Here is an 18535-nt window from a genome sequence, read left to right as displayed (position 1 = left end):
CATAGAGGTCGTCGATGGGGCAATAGCGCAGGAGGTCACGCGCCATGAGAAACGCATCCTGTGCATTCGCCGGACGATGGCGAGCATGGGAAGACGAAGCAGCCAGATCCGACGGGGTGGCGGTGCGCCCGTCTCGCCGCATAGAAGGATGCAGCGGCGAAGCTAGTTGCTCATGGCCCGCAGGGCCGGTGACGGTGTTTGCCACCGGCGATGTGGGACGGTGAGGGTAGCCGTCGCTCGCCGGTTCCGTCTAAGCGATGCGGGTGGCGAGGGCGGCCCGACGCTCAGCACGAGCTCGTCGACCATCACCCATGGGGATGACGAAACAGTGGCGAATCGACTGGAGGAGGGTGATACGTCTCCAACGTATCTATAATTTTTGATTGCTCCATGCTATATTATCTAATGTTTGTACATTATTGGGCTTTATTATCCACTTTTATATTATTTTTGGGACTAACCTATTAACCGGAGGCCCAGCCTAGAATTGCTATTTTTTGCCTGTTTTAGGGTTTCAAAGAAAAGGAATATCAAACGGAGTCCAAACGGAATGAAACCTTCGTGAACGTGATTTTCTCACCGAATACAACTCAGGAGACTTGGACCTTATGTCAAGGCACGTAATAGGAGGCCACGAGGTAGGGGGCGCACCCTACCCCCCAGGCGCGCCCCCACCCTCGTGGGCCCCTGTTGCTCCACCGACGTACTTCTTCCTCCTATATATATCCACGTACCCCCAAACAATCAGATACGGAGCCAAAAACCTAATTCCACCGCCGCAACTTTCTGTATCCACGAGATCCCATCTTGGGGCCTGTTCTGGAGCTCCGTCGGAGGGGGCATCGATCACGGAGGGCTTCTACATCATCATCCAAGCCTCTCCAATGAAGTGTGAGTAGTTTACTTCAGACCTACGGGTCCATAGTTAGTAGCTAGATGGCTTCTTCTCTCTTTTTGGATCTCAATACAATGTTCTCCCCCTCTCTCGTGGAGATCTATTCGATGTAATCTTCTTTTTGCGGTGTGTTTGTTGGGACCGATGAATTGTGGGTTTATGATCAAGTCTATCTATGAATAATATTTGAAGCTTCTATGAATTCTTTTATGTATGATTGGTTATCTTTGCAAGTCTCTTCCAATTATCAGTTTGGTTTGGCCTACTAGATTGGTTGTTCTTGCCATGGGAGAATTGCTTAGCTTTGGGTTCGATCTTGCGGTGTCCTTTCCCAGTGACAAATGGGGCAGCAAGGCACGTATTGTATCGTTGCCATTGAGGATAACAAGATGGTTTTTTTAATCATATTGCATGAAACTATCCCTCTACATCATGTCATCTTGCTTAAGGCGTTACTTTGTTTTTAACTTAATACTCTAGATGCATGCTGGATAGCGATCGATGAGTGGAGTAATAGTAGTAGATGCAGAATCGTTTTGGTCTACTTGTCTCGGACGTGATGCCTATATACATGATCATACCTAGATATTCTCATAACTATGCTCAATTCTGTTAATTGCTCAACAGTAATTTGTTCACCCACCGTAGAATACTTATGCTCTTGAGAGAAGCCACTAGTGAAACCTATGGCCCCTGGGTCTCTTTCTCATCATATCAATCTCCATCACTTTATTATTGCTTTGCTTTTACTTTTCACTTTGCATCTCTATACCAAAAATACCAAAAATATTATTTATCATCTCTATCAGATCTCACTTTCGTAAGTGACCGTGAAGGGATTGACAACCCCTAAGCGCATTGGTTGCGTTGAGCTATTGTTTTTGTGTAGGTACGAGGAACTTGTGCGTGGCCTCCTACTGGATTGATACCTTGGTTCTCAAAAACCGAGGGAAATACTTACACTACTTTGCTGCATCATCCTCTCCTCTTTGGGGAAATCCAACGCAGTGCTCAAGAGGTAGCAAGAAGAATTTTTGGTGCCGTTGCCGGAGAAGACGGCCACCGCGGGGCATGCCGCCTTCGACTCCCTCAAGTTGAGGTCCCCCAAGGCGCTACAGGATCTCTACGGGAGGAGGTACGAGAAGCCGCTGGTGACTCCAGAGGAAGGCCCCGCCGGGCTGCTCCGCATGCTCGCCAGGGTGCTCGAGGGCATCATCATGGGAGTGGCCCCTGGTGGAGGGAGAGGATCGCACGCTTTCCACCTCGGCCGCGACACGCGTCTTCAGCCACCTCTATCTTTGGGACCCCAACCTCGACCTTGGCGCCTTTCTCGAACCCGTGGACCCTGAACTCCATGACGCCGCTGTCGAGGCAATGAAGGGACAAGTGGAGGCCCTGCTGCGGAAGTTCCTTGCCGTTGACCCCGCGACTACGGCTGACGGTAAGGACGGCGGTGATGTTGTCAACGGCGGGCCTCCCCAGGCGGGCGACGGATGTGCCCAAGGCCGAGGAAGAAGCTCGATGGTGGTGCTTCCCCCTGTTTTAGTCCTACAACATGTATCATGCCTCATGGATGCGTAAGAACTTATGCTTGGTACTTTTAAGAGACAATATGTTTTGTAATAGTTTGTTAGGGTTCCGCGATTTCCTTTCTATTTTATTTAGTGTTCTGCATTGGTAGGGCCCGGCCCCGCACATACCTTAGCTGCCGTTGGGTCGTCCGGATTACTAGGACGATACCAAGGGTTGAGGGGCTATGTGACCAGTTAGGCTCCGGAGACACGGTGCTTAGGAGTCCCCCTTCACGTGCAAACAGCCCTCGGGAAGGACATGCGAGAGTAGGTTTTAGCGTTTTGCGTCTGCAGGGCCCGGCCCCGCGCATACCTCAGCCGCCGTTGGGGCATCCGGATCACTAGGACGAGACCAAGGGGCGGTGGGCTACATGACCAATTAGGCTCCTGAGTCGCGATGCTAAGGAGTCCCCCTTGACGTATGAACAAACCTCCATACCTTTCCTTGTCGAGCTCTCGCTCGGAGGGGTGCACGAAGACCAGGTCCGGGGGACCTGGCGAGGTGGCCTATGCCACTCGTGACCTGAGTGTAGCCCCCGTGCCTAGCCCCCTCGCGCAACTCTCCCGAGGGGAAAGCAGCACGGTGAGGCTGAGCACCAAGTCTGGTGGCTCGCCTGAGGTTAATGCAGCCGTGAGGCCACCCTCAGTTGTTTATCACTAGCTTGGAGCATGGCGCTTCTGCTCTTGCACGAGCATAGAAGCTCCTCGACCATGTCGACTGCCAGCACAGAGCATTGTGCTTCCACTGGTACGGGGGTGGGAGCTCCCTCTGAGGGGAGACACCGGGGCGTGTACAGCCCCGCCCTGACATGTGGCTTGCACGACAGGGGTAGAGGAGGTGTGAATTGGCACTCATGAGCCAACGCGGGACTGACGAGGTCCTACCTCAAGGCGGGTTGCACCTGAATTTGATTTGGAACACTTGCGATAGTCCCGCGATATGGTTAGGCAACCTGCCCTGAGTGAATCTCCTGAGGTTATCGCATGAGACGGCCAAACACCAATGACCCCAGGAGGTGACGTGAACGGGGCAGGCCTGCCAGACAAAGCTCAGCCATTGGGTTTGTCGACGCTGCAGGGACGGACCCGAGCACAGATGTCGTGCCCAGTCTTCTCATGCGAAAGCCCTGAAGAAAGACAACCGGCACGCGGCTCCCGCAGTGGTGAGGCACTGGGTCGCACGCCCTAACTTATCCGGACCCGATTAGCTCATGCGAGAACAAGGCACCAAGGACCATGGGAGGTGACGTGCACGGGAGCTGGCCCGCGTGCTAGAGCTCAGCCACTTGGGTTTTGTGACGCTGCAGGGACGGACTCGAGCACAGACGCCATTTCAGTCCTTAATCATGAGGCAGCCGGTCGAGGGTGGGTTCGCAAGTGCGTACAACGTTCATGGCGTTGAGGGACCGGACAGACAGGTGATATTCATAAAACAACTCATGGAAGAAGGTAGAACCAGTTCTGATAGATGCAAGAAGGATACATGCCATAGGGACGGACCCATGCGGCTTGGGGATAATGCAGCCAGAGGGGCGCCCCCAACTGAATGAACCAAAAAAGTGTCATCTTGCACCGTTGCTGAAGAGGTGTTGGAGTAGCCGAAGACGCGTGCTATAGAAGGCGCTCCTCATGAGCCGCCCATTTCCTGAACCTCGGGAGGCTCTGGAGACCCGGGGGGCTCGCGAGGGTCCATAGCCATATCTGCCAGGGCTGCCTGGTGCCTGGCCTCCTGAGCCGCCAGGACGCCTCGCATGTGGCACTGTTGCACGGCACCCCTGTTCAGAAGACCGAAAGGCATGTGAACATAGCTATGAGGGGGGCCCTCGCACCGGCCAACGTGAGACGGCCAGAAGAGATCCCGAGACGCGGCTCTGTTGAGCCCGGAGATGTTGACGCAGGCGCATGGCTCACTATCGTCGTCGGGGCAAGGAGCTGCACTGGGTGGTGGGCGACGGTTGCCTCGCATAGCTCTAGCCTCCTGAAGCTCCTCGATTGCCTTGGTGATGAACTCCTGGGTGCCCGGCGCCTCACGCCCCGCACTTTCCTCATGGAAGCAAGCGTTGAAGCACGCCTCCACATGGTGCTCGAGCGCCTCCCTCGTGACGCTGGCCAGGTCAGACGCCCTCTAGAAGAGATCCCCCGAGGCGAGCTTGAGAGGGGCATCGGGCGCGCCTTCCTATGCAAGAGAGGAAGGTGCCCCGTCAGTGGGCGTAGAGCTTGAGGCAGCGCGTCCGAACACCCCACCCTCCTAAGGTCCTTGGAGGAGTAGCTTCTTCTTCTTCTTGGGGACAACCTCAGGAGTGTAAACAACGCCCTTGTCTCCTGGGTCCTCGACCGCTGCAGCCTGGTAGGCGCGCTCGAGACAGCACACCGTGTCCTTCTCCTTGCAGGTGACCGTGATGATGCCGTAGCTTCCTGGCATCTTGAGGACATTGTAGCCATGGTGGGTGACAACCATGAACTTGGCCAGGGCCGGGTACCCGATGATGGCGTTGTACAGGAGGCGAATGTGGGCGATTTCGAAGTCGATGAGCTCGGTGCGGTAGTTGTTGTGCTTGCCGAAGGAGACAGTGAGGTGGACCTGCCCTATCGGGGTGGTGTAGCCATTGGTCACTCCGAAGAAGGGCTTGCTAAGCTGAAGCTGGTGGTATGACACCTCGAGCCTGTCGAATGTCTCGACAGAGAGAACATTGAGCCCCGCGCCACCATCGATGAGTGTCTTGGTGACGAGGACGTTGCTGATGATGGGCGAGCAGAGCGTCGGGAGCGCGCCGGCTGTGGACGCACACTTGAGCTGGTCGGAAGAGTTGAAGGTGATGGCGTACTTGGACTACCTGAGCTGACGCGTCGCCTCGAGCTTGGGGAGGGCCACGTCCACCTCGCAAGCAAACTACTTGAAGGTGCGATGGGAGGCTGGGGCCTAAGCGCCGCCTAGGATGCAAGCGATGGCATGAGGCTCCTGGAAGCCCCCAGCCCCTTCGTCCTAGTGGTGGTCACCGTTCCTTCTTGGTGGTGGCGGTTGCGGAGGAAGGCCAGCGTTTCCCTGAGGACGGTCCTCACGAGGCTGATCGTGCCAGGCACCCTCACGAGGCTGGCCCGGCTAGTGTTCCTCACGAGTCTGGTCACGCCACTCCTGGCGGGGGTCGCAGCCATCCTAGTGTCCTCGGCCTCGGCCACGTCCGTGGTCGTAGCCTCGGTCACTGCACTCGGGGCGACGATCGAGGCGCCCGTCGCAGATGGCCCTGAGCTCCTTGCAGTCGTTGGTGTTGTGGTTGTGCACGTTGTGGAAGACGTAGAACGGGCGGCTGCCCTTGGATGATTCCGGGTGGTCGTAGCCGCACTTCATCTCTGGTTCGGCCGTGAGCACAGCCGGTCCCTTGCACTTCACATCCTTGGCCTTGGTCTTCTTGTCTTCTGGGTCAGCCTCCGGAAGCTGGAGAAGGGAGAGGCATCCCTCCATGGCCCTCGCACACTTGGTAGCCATGTTGAACATTCCAGAGCCGTTCACAGGTCCTCGTGGATGGCGAGCTCCTCGTTCATCTTGACGTCACGGATGCCATCGATGAACGTCGAGATGATGGCCTCATCTGACACCTTGGGGATCTTGAGGCGAACACTGTTGAATCGCTGGATGTACTTCTGCAGGGTCTCTCCTGGCTGCTGCTTGATGCACCGCAGGTCGCCTGCGGCCGGTGGGCGGTCGCGGGTGCCCTGGAAGTTTGCGATGAAACGCTCCCGCATCTCGCCCCAAGAGGAGATCGATCCTGCGGGGAGGTTCAGGAGCCATGAGCGCGTGCCATCCTTGAGGGCCATGGGAAACCATACCGCCTCGATGCTCAGCTCGTACAGTTGCAGGAACTCGGCAGGGTCGGGGGTGCCGCCGAAGCGTGGGGGCAGGTTGTGCTTGGACTTCTCTTGCCAGATGACGCTGCGCAGCTCCGGAGTGAACGCACGGCATCCTTCCCTAGTCACGGGAGCTCGCCGTAGAGGTGGAGCCTGGTCTTGGTGCTCGTGCCCCACCACCGCAGGTGACGGGCGGTCTTGACATGGCCGTGCTAGGAGCGCACGCACGTCTCCTTGCGGATGCTGCACCACCTGGAAGCTTTCTTCGTCACGCGCAGGCACCATACGCAGCGGGTCGTGTCGTGGAGCCTCATGCCTTAGCTCGAGGGTGACGTCTTGCCTGGAAGGTGGAGGAGGCACGTTGTTGGCCACGTCACCCGCGAGAGGAGGCAGGGGAGGCAGGGAGCGGGATGGTGTAGGAGACTCTCTGGCAGCGTTGACGAGCTCGGTGATGCGGTCCAGCCAGTCCTCGTACATGTCGTCGATGGGGCAACAACGTAGGAATTCGCGTGCCATGAGCAACGCAACCCGCACGTTCGCCAGACCACGACGAGCATGGGAAGATGAGGCAGCCATAGTCAGCGACGGGGTGGCGTTGCGCCCGTCTTGCCGCATAGAAGGATGTAGCAACGAATCTTGCGGCTCATGGCCTGCGGGGGCGATGGTGGCGTTTGCCACCGGCGAAGGGGGATGGCGAGGGCAGCCGGTGCCGTCTGAGCAACACAGGCATCGAGGGTGGCCAGGTTCTCAGCATGAGCTCGACGAGCATCAGCCATGGGGACGGCGAAACAGTGGTGAATCGACTGAGGAGGAGAGGCTCCGACGCATCCCTACCTGGCGCGCCAAATGTTGGATTTCAGGCTCCGCATACCCTTGAGAGGGTCGACTCTGGGGTGTGTGCAAAGAACTCAACCTCCTCAGTCTACCTACTCTCCAATCTCACGGCCTAGCTCGATGAACTGGAAGGAAATGTGACATAGGAATTTACCCAGGTTCGGGCCACCTTGCGGTGTAAAACCCTACTCCTTCTTTGTGGTGGATTGGCCTCGAGGTGCTAAGGATGAACTAGTATAGTGGGAGAACAACCACAAGAGGAGGCGTGTTCTTGTGCTCGAGTGGGCTGGTGAGCTAGTGAGGATGGAATGGATCTGATCCCTCTCTATGGTGGTGGCTAAGTCCTATTTATAGTGGCCTTGGTCCTCTTCCCAAATGAATGCGGGAAGGGATCCCACAACGGCAAAATTTGAAGGGAGACAACTGGTACATCTTATCCTGACAAAAGTAGTCTTCGCCTGCAAAGCTTCTAGTCGTGACGCCGCAGTGGGCTCGGCGATGACCTCCGTCCTGGCGTCCTGGCCTTCTTTGTTGTGCTGCACGGGAATGGAAACCTTTGGCTGATTCCTTGGGACTCCGCGCCTGCGCTTGCCTCCTTAGTACCAAAGAGGAAACTGTTGTCCTACGCCCGCTGGCGCCCGCCTGTCCTTGGTCGTCATGGCTCACGTCATCTGAACCTCATGAGGGGGGGTTGCATAGAAGTCTCCACTCCTCAGGAGCCAGCCTGAGGACGCCGCTCCTTCTAAAGGTCTTGGCGTCATCTGCCACGCGAGGCTTGGCCCCTCGCGAGGGTCTTGAGTTGTTGAAGCTAAAGGTGGGCCGTACCAGGCCGTCAGTGGAGCCACACCGCGGGCCACAAGTAGGCAAGTCTGGGTAACCCCGTTCCCAGAACGCTAACAGTTTTATGCCTTGCAGCATCCTGAACCTGGGTAAAACTGCCTGTGAGATTTCTGTCGTGCTGCGCTACGCTTCTCCGCTCTTTGTGCAACGTGCTCATGCCCCCGCCGAACCACAAGGGGCTCATGGCCCCATAGGTGGTTGTAGTTTCCCATGATAGTCTCGTAGTTCCAGTCCCACGTGTTCTTCATAGATGGAACGATCCATAACACTGTGCCTCCCCACGATGGAGAGTCATCCAAACTGAAGCGGCATAGAACAAGGATAGGGGCATTCAAGATATGAATCCGTCAGTGCACAATTAAAACACACCCGTTCTTCATGAACGGAAGGCCGTCGGCGTCGTGCATGGAAGGTGGCATCGTTGGCACTATGGGGTAGTTGTCCCTGATGTCTACTACGCAACCTTCTTCTTGTAGACTCGTGTTGGGCCTCCAAGCGCTGAGTTTTGTAGGACATTAGCAAATTTCCCTCAAGTGGATGACCTAAGGTTTATCAATCCGTGGGAGGCGTAGGATGAAGATGGTCTCTATCAAACAACCCTGCAACCAAATAACAAAGAGTCTCTTGTGTCCCCAACATACCCAATACAATGGTAAATTGTATAGGTGCACTAGTTCGGCGAAGAGATGGTGATACAAGTGCAATATGGATGGTAGATATAGGTTTTTGTAATCTGAAATATAAAAATAGCAAGGTAGCAAGTAACAAAAGCGAGCGAAAACGGTATTGCAATGCTTCGAAACAAGGCCTAGGTTTCATACTTTCACTAGTGCAAGTTCTCTCAACAATGATAACATAATTAGATCATATAACAATCCCTCAACGTGCAACAAAGAGTCACTCCAAAGTCACTAATAGCGGAGAACAAATGAAGAGATTATTGTAGGGTACAAAATCACCTCAAAGTTATTATTTCTGATCGATATATTGAGTTATTCCTATAAGTGTCACAAACAGCCCTAGATTTCGTACTAAAGTAACACCTTAAGTTACACATCAACCAAAACCCTAATGTCAGCTAGATACTCCAATGTCACCACAAGTATCCACGGGTTTTATTATACGATATGCATCACATAATCTCATATTCATTGATTCAGACCAACACAAAGAACTTCATAGAGTGCCCCAAAGATTTTACCAGAGAGTCAAGATAAAAACGTGTGCCAACCCCTATGCATAAGTTCACAAGGTCACAAAACCCGCAAGTTGATCACCAAAACATACAACAAGTAGATCACGTGAATATCCCATTCTCACCACAGATAAGCACATGCAAGACATACATCAAGTGTTCTCCAATCCTTAAAGACTCAATCTGATAAGATGACTTCAAAGGGAAAACTCGATCCATTACAAGAAGGTAGAGGGGGAGAAACATCATGAGATCCAACTATAATAGCAAAGCTCGTGGTACATCAAGATCGTGCAAAATCAAGAACACGAGAGAGAGAGAGAGAGAGATCAAACACATAGCTACTAGTACATACCCTCATCCCCGAGGGTGAACTACTCCCTCCTCATCATGGAGAGCACCGGTATGATGAAGATGGCCACCGGTGATGATTCCCCCCTGCGGCAGGGTGCCGGAACAGGGTCCCGATTCGTTTTTGGTGGCTACAAAGGCTTGCGGCAGCGGAACTCCCGATCTAGATTCTGTTATGGAGGTTTGGGGATATAAGAGGTATTGGCGTCGGGAACAAGTCAGGGGTGCTAACAAAGCGACGACAAGGACGGGGGGCGCGCCCTAGAGGGGTGGGAGCGCCCTCCACCCTTGTGGTGTCGTCGGGACTCTTCTCCGGTATCTTTTCGTTCCAGTATTTTTATATTTTCCAAAAATAATCACCATAAATTTTTAGATCAATTGGACTCTGTTTGATATTCCTTCTCTGTGAAACTCAAAAACAAGGAAAAAACAAACTAGAACTGTGCTCTAGGTTAATAGGTTAGTCCCAAAAATCATATAAAATGGCACATAAATGCATATAAAACATCCAAGATGGATAATATAATAGCATGGAACAATCAAAACTATAGATACGTTGGAGACGTATCAAGCATCCCCTAGCTTAATTCATGCTCGTCCTCGAGTAGGTAAATGATAAAAACATAATTTTTGATGTGTAATGCTACCTAACATATTTATCAATGTAATCTTCTCTATTGTGGCAAGAATATTCAGATCCATAAGATTCAAAACAAAATTTTAATATTGACATAAAAACAATAATACTTCAAGCATACTAACAAGGCAATTATGTCTTCTCAAAACAATATGGCCAAAGAAAGTTATCCCTACAAAATCATATAGTCTAGCTATGCTCCATCTTCATCACACAAAATTTTCAAATCATGCACAACATCGATGACAAGCCAAGCAATTGTTTCATATGTTTGATGTTCTCAAACATTTTCAACTTTCACGCAATACATGAGTGTGAGCCATGGACATACAACTATAGGTGGAATAGAATATGGTGGTTGTGGAGAAGACAAAAAGAAGGAGATAGTCTCACATCAACTAGGCGCATCAATGGGCTATGATGATGCCCATCAATAGATATCAATGTGAGTGAGTAGGGATTGCCATGCAACAAATGCACTAGAGTTGTAAGTTTATGAAGGCTCAAAAAGAAACTAGGAGTGGGTGCATCCAACTTGCTTGCTCACGAAGACCTAGGGCAATTTGAGGAAGCCCATCATTGGAATATACAAGCCAAGTTCTATAATAAAAATTCCCACTAGTATATGAAAGTGACATCATAGGAGACTCTCTATCATGAAGATCTTGGTGCTACTTTGAAGCACAAGTGTGGTAAAAGGATAGTAGCATTGCCCCTTCTCTCTTTTCTCTCATTTTTTTGTTTTTTGGGCCTTCTCTTTTTTTGGCCTCTTTTTTTATTTTTTATTTTTCATCCGGAGTGTCATCCCGACTTGTGGGGGAATCATAGTCTCCATCATCCTTTCCTCAATAGGACAATTCTATAACAATGATGATCATCACACTATTATTTACTTACAACTCAAGAATTACAACTCGATACTTGGAACAAAATATGACTCTATATGAATGTCTCCGGCGGTGTACCAGGATGTGCAATGAATCAAGAGTGACATGTATGAAAGAATTATGATTGGTGGCTTTGCCACAAATACAGTGTCAACTACATGATCATGCAAAGCAATATGACAATGATGAAGCGTGTCATAATAAACCGAACGGTGGAAAGTTGCATGGCAATATATCTCGGAATGGCTATGGAAATGCCATAATAGGTAGGTATGGTGGCTGTTTTGAGGAAGGTATATGGTGGGTGTATGGTACCAGCGAATGTTGCGCGGTACTAGAGAGGCTAGCAATGGTGGAAGGGTGAGAGTGTGTATAATCCATGGACTCAACATTAGTCACAAAGAACTCACATAATTATTGCAAAAATCTATTAGTTATCGACACGAAGTACTACGCGCATGCTCCTAGGGGGATAGATTGGTAGGAAAAGACCATCGCCCATCCCCGACCGCCACTCATAAGGAAGACAATCAAAAAATAAATCATGCTCTGACTTCATCACATAATGGTTCAGCATACGTGCATTCAGGAATCACAAATTTTAACACAAGTATTTCTCAAATTCACAATTTCTCACTAGCATGACTCTAATATCACCATCTCTATATCTCAAAACAATCGTAAGGAATCAAACTTCTCATATTATTCAATGCACTTTATATGAAAGTTTTTATTATATCCCTCTTGGATCCATCATATTAGGACTAAAATCATAACCAAAAAAAATTACCATGCTGTTTAGAGGTTCTCAAAATAATATAAGTGAAGCATGAGAGTTCATCAATTTCTTCAAAATAAAACTACCGCCGTGCTCTAAAAAGATATAAATGAAGCACTAGAGCAAATGACAAACTACTCCAAATGATATAAGTGAAGATCAATGAATGGTCAAATAATTATGTATCTATGTGAAGACTCTCTAACATTTAAAAATTTCAGATCTTGGGATATTATTCAGACAGCAAGTAAAACAAAATGAAATGACATTGCGAGGATAGCACATATCATGTGAAGAAGTAAAAACTTAGGCTCAACCAAAACTGACTGATAGTTGTTCAAGAAGAAAGGTGGGATGCCAACCAGGGCATCCCCAAGTTTAGATGCTTGAGACTTCTTGAAATATGAACTAGGGATGCCTTGGGCATTCCCAAGCTTGAGCTTTTGTGTCTCCTTAATTCCTTTCATATCGTGGTTTCCCTAAATCTTAAAAACTTCATCCACACAAAACTCAACAAGAACTCGTGAGATAGGTTAGTATAAATGCATGAATAACCTTATCATTCTCTACTATAGAAAATCACTAAAATTATAATTTAACATTGCATACTAAATGCATCTACATATTTAATAGTCCTATCCTAAAATAGAATCATTAAACAAGCAAACATATGCAAACAATGCAAACATAACAGCAATATGTCTAAACAAAACAGTCTGTAAAGAATGCAAGAGGAATCGTACTTCCCTAACTCCAAAAATTCTGAAAAATTACCACACTGTAGATAATTTGTTTTGCTCATTTTTAAAAAAATTCAAGATTTTATCATGTTCTGACTATTCACAAATATTCAAAACATAACAACAAACTTTCCATTTTTAAAACAGCAACATATGGACTTGCAAAATAAGCATGGTAAAGGCTATAATTTACTCTAAATAACAACAAGAAAATACAAATTAAAATAAAAAGGCGCTCCAAGCAAAACACATATCATGTGGTGAATAAAAATATAGCCCCAAGTAAAGTTACCGATGAACAAAGACGAAAGAGGGGATGCCATCTGGGGCATCCCCAAGCTTAGGCTCTTTTTGTCCTTGAATTTTACCTTGGGGTGCCTTGGGTGTCCCCAAGCTTAGGATATTTCCACTCCTTATTCCGTATTCCATCAAAACTTTACCTACAACTTGAAAACTTCACAACACAAAACTTAACAGAAAACTCGTAAGCTCCGTTAGTAAACTAAAGCAAATCACCACTTAGGTACTGTCAATACAAGATTCATAATTTTTATCACATGATGCCTACTGTACCGTATCATTTCTACAATTTATATTAAGCAATATAAGCCATAGAAACTATAAAACAAGCAAACTATGCATCAAAAACAGAATCTGTCAAAAACAGAACAGTCTGTAGTAATCCGTAACTCTCGAACACTTCTGTAACTCCAAAAATTCTGAAAAATTAGGGCAGCATGAGAAATTTGTTTATTAATCTTATTCAAGAAGAATCAATATTTTATCATTCTTCTGTTAAAAATGAGAATTGTTTTCCTGAGCGCAAAAGTCTCTGTTTTTCAGCAAGATCATATCAACTATCACCATAGATCATCCCAAAGGTCTTACTTGGCACTTTATTGAAACAAATGCTATAAAACATGATTAATACAGTAGTTTAATCATGTGAACATGCAAAAATAGTAGGGGTAAATATTGAGTTGTCTCCCAGCAAGCGCTTTTCTTTAATGCCTTTCTAGCTAGGCATGATGATTTCAATGCTCATATAAAAGATAGGAATTGAACATAATGGGAGCATCATGAAGAATATGACTAGGAAATTTAATTCTAACCCACTTACTATGCGTAGGGATTTTGTGAGCAAACAAATTATGGGAACAAGAATTAACTATCATAGGAAGGCAAAATAAGCATAACTTCAAGATTTTCAACACACAGAGAGGAAGCTTGACATTATTGCAACTCCTACAAGCATATATTCCTCCCTCATAATAATTTTCAGTAGCATCATGAATGGATTCAACAATATCACCATCACATAAAGCATTCTTTTCATGATCCACAAGCATACAAAATTTATTACTCTCCACATAAGAAAATCTATTCTCATCAATAGTAGTGGGAGAAACTCAACAAAATAACTATCATGTGAGGCATAATCCAATTGAAAATTAAAATTATGCTGACAAGTTTCATGGTTATTTTTATGCTTTATAGCATACATGTCATCACAATAATCATCATAGATAGGAGGCATGCTATCATCATAATAAATTTGCTCATTAAAACTTGAGGGACAAAAAATATCATCTTCATCAAACATAGCATCCCCAAGCTTGTGGCTTTGCATATCATTAGCATCATGGATATTCAAGGAATTCTTACCAACAACAATGCAATAATTCTCATCATTCAAAAATTTAGTGCCAAACATTTTATAGACTTCTTCTTCTAACACATGAGCACAATTTCCTTTCCATCATTTTCACGAAAGCTATTAAAAAGATGAAGCAAATGAGGCAACCTCAATTCCATTTTTTATAGTTTTATTTTATAGACTAAACTAGTGATAAAACAAGAAACAAAAAGATTCAGTTGCAAGATCTAAAGATATACCTTCAAGTGCTAACCTCCCCGTCAACTACTACAAAAAAATACACTTCCATGATGATACGTGTTTGTCATAGTAGGTCACGTTTTCTGTCATGCATGTACATCCGTGACAAGTTTTTGACAGAATCAAGATAGTCATACCCGTGCTGTCGTAGAAGTGTTCCATGACATTACCAAAATTATCATCACGAAAGTGTCCACTTTCATGACTATAAATTGTGCATCATGGAAGTGCTTTCGTCAAGGGTGACCGACACATGGCATCCACCATAATGGGTCGCCGTTAAGCTACCGGGTCCGGTTTTGGATCCGATAACCCGCTAACAGCCCAGACCAATGAGGATTCTCCATGTGTAAAATTTTCATTGGCCGGAGGAAACACATGTTAGCTCACCATTGGGACAGATGCCATCCATTAATTGGACAGGAGGCGCCTATGATATGTCGACATGTGGCACGACCCAACAGAGACCCATTCCCATGAAAATGCCAGCCCATTTGACTTGGTAAAAATGTAACGGGCCGGCCCACGGAAATCCTGTTAACGACCTGTTCGTATATAGCCCATTTACAGCCCGCTAGCTCACGACCCATTACAGCCTATCAGAATTAAGCCAGTAGCTTCATCTGGGTTGTCACTTCCGGCCCATGTATGGCCCATGATGTCTTTCGCCCATACGAGGCCATCTGTAACTCTTGGCCCAATAACGACTCGTGGTGAATCTAGCGCGCAATGAACAGTGTACCGCTTTATACCCATCAACGACCCATTATTCCATTGGGCCGTTTCCAACCCGTGTTATCTTTCGGCCTTCTCAGGTCCCATTTATTCTTGGGGTCATTTCTAGTAATCGGTTACTTACGGCCCGTTACTGGCCTTTTCCGTTTGTGAGCCAAATCTAGCCCATGGTTACAATCGACCCGTTTGCGGCCCGTTAATCCATTGGGCTGTTTCCATAGCGTCATAAAAAACGGTCGATTAACGATGGCCCGTTATTGTCGGCCCATGAACGACTGATTCCAAATCTAGCCCGTATACGACCCATAATGCGGTCTGTTATCGGCCCATGTTTGGCCTATCGATCATATGGCCCGTAGAAGGCCCATTGATGCTACGACCCGTGAAGGCCCATTGTTTCTATGGCCCTTAGAATGCCCATTGTTTCTGTGGCCCGTAGGAGGCCCATGGTAACTACAGTAAATATGTAGCCCACTGTGGCCTAGTTTTTAAAATAAGGTTATTGTGGCCACTAGCAAATCGTGGAAAAAGAACTGCACTGACTATGAGAAACAAATAAACAAGACAACAAGGAAATAAATAAGCAAGCAACTAATGCTAGGCTATCACTGCTATTACACATATTACATCCACTAGGAATCAAACTTCGCCACCAGTGCAAATATAGGGAACAAAGCAGCATATCATATACACTTGTTGTCAAAGTTGGCGACCAGTGCAAATAAACGCCACATCAAAAAAAGTCCAGAATTGAAACCACTTCAGAAGAGCTCAAGAAACAATATCCTGGGTACCCATAATGCTGGCAAGATGCTTAGCAAGCTTATTAACTTTCTCTTGTTTGGCGCTTAAATCCTCCAGCACTTGCTGTTGCACCAGAAAGTATGCATGTGAATTCTACAAGGACTTCCTCAGTCCTTCAGCTTCATGTCACAACACATTTGATCGGTGTCTTTCAACTTGAAGTTGAGACTCAAGAAGACGAACTGATTCAGGCAGTGAGTTCGAAGAGCTTGTGCCAGCAGTAGTGGCCAGTAACTCGAACACTACATCAAGGCAGGACTTTTGGGTTCTCTCACTGTCGTCAAGATAGTTTTTATCAGCTTTCTTGGAGACCGACAGGGATGTCTCACTATCTTGAACCTTATTTGCATTACTTCCTTTACCATTGCATAATAGGGTACTGTTCTCCAATATTTTGTCCGCATTCTAAAAGAGAAACAAGCAGACACATCATAGGTTTACCATGTTGTATATGATACTCATTTTGGTCAATCAATTCAGTAGTAAAGTGGACATGATAACAACATGAAACAAACATATATCTATGTACCATGGTCACTTTATGGTCTATATCATTCTAGTTTTTGTTGCCAAATCAAGATAGAGACACGGTTCAAATAATATTTGTTCAAGACAAAGCAAAATAGACAGAATATAAGTGTGGGAAACTATAGAGCAATAACAACACTTGTAATGTGCATGACATGAGAACATAACTGTTTATTCAATTGAAACTGAAATCAACATAGAGCAAGTTACAACGACAAACCAGTTAAAGAAACAGGTTTAAAACATACCTGTTGCGCCGTTGGAGTTTCAGTTCCATCCTTCAAATTTGAAAATAGTTGGTATGAGTAAATACAGTGATGCAAGAGCAAAGGAGTATGAACCATAACTACAGAACCTGACCTGAGAACAATTCCTCTTCTCCTTTAAGCGTTGAGTTGGGATTCAGAGTGGTGGTCCTCGTGCTTTGGGCACTGCAGTTCCCTTACTAACTGCTCGTGTTTGGGTGCTCTGTGGTGGAGACGGTGTTGTGTCAACTGGATCTGGGTTACTATCTGCTAGGGTTGCGGTTAGAAGGGGTGTAGCTGGTTCTCTATCCAACTGGGTAGGGGGTACAATCTGCGAGAGTCTGGGTTATTTGTGGTGGGGTTGGTTCTTGGGCAAGTACAACCGTTGTTCTATCTGCATCAACTGGTAGCACTATCTTTTCTAAAGACTGTGTTCTTACTCCCTTAGATACTACCATCACGCTCTCCAATTCAAATGGTTGATAAACAAGAAAAGGAATTGAATGTACATACATTGTATGATAGACAGGTGCAATGGATAGTGGGGAATAAAACAGGGCATGAAATAATTCACATTTATGTTGTCTAACCAAACAGGATAGCATGACATGATTTCACATATATGATGGCTAACTAAATAGGATAGCATGACACAATTTCACATTATGATGGCTAACTAAAAAAGATGGAAAGACATAGTTCAAAATATGATGACTATGTAAACAGGATGACATGATATAACTATATAATGTGTTTATTAAATATGTTGGCATGCCATAATTCACATACATGCCACCTATGGAAACATGATAGCATGATATATTTAACAGATGGAATGACATAATTCAAAATATGATGACTGTAAACACTAAACAGGATGAGATGATATAACTATATGATGTATTTATTAAATGGGTTGCCATTGCCATAATTCAGATAGGTGATGTCTATGTAAACATGATGGCATGATATAATTCAAATATATGATTTATATAGTAATCAAGTAAGCAGATGGCAATCCATTTATGATGTCAAAGCTAAGCAATGCAAGCCAACATGCATGAGATGGGTAATATAACCCTGCCAAGTTTGACCATAGACCTCAGGGGGGAAATAGGACTGGCCATCAGTCTCTGAGTCCTCCTATGAGGAGCTCTCTAAAACCAGCAAGATGTCTGCTTCAGCAGGTAGCATTGTCTGCTCTGAATACCTTGTTTTCACTCCAGATACTTCCATCACCGCTTCAAATGGATGATGCACAAGAAGAGTAGTTGAATATACCAACATTGTCGACAAATGGAACAGGTAATATAAAATAATGATAGCATGATATAATTCACATACATGATGATTGGCTAAACATCATGGCATTTCATAATTCACATATATAATGCCTTTGCGACAAGATATCATTCCATAATTCACATATATAATGTCTTGCCACAAGATGGCAATGGATAATTCACATATATGGTAATTAGACACTAAACAGGTGACATTCACAAAAAGCATTTCTAAACTAATCGAATGACATAGCAATGCAAGACACCATACGCACAATATGAGCAACATAACCCTGCCAAGTTAGAGCATATACCTGGGGGGGATAGGACTGGTCATCTGTGTCTGGATCCTCCTCCGAGGAGCTATCCGTAACCAGCAAGAGATGCGCTTCGTCAGATAGCATAGTTTGCTCTAAAGATCTTGTTTTCACTCCTGAATTTTCCATCACCGTGTCAAATGGCTGATGCACAC

This window comes from Triticum dicoccoides, chromosome 3A (genome assembly GCF_002162155.2).
Source record: "Triticum dicoccoides isolate Atlit2015 ecotype Zavitan chromosome 3A, WEW_v2.0, whole genome shotgun sequence".
Classification (NCBI taxonomy): domain Eukaryota; kingdom Viridiplantae; phylum Streptophyta; class Magnoliopsida; order Poales; family Poaceae; genus Triticum; species Triticum dicoccoides.
The sequence above is the reverse complement of the archived record's forward strand: the minus strand, read 5'-3'. Positions refer to the sequence as shown.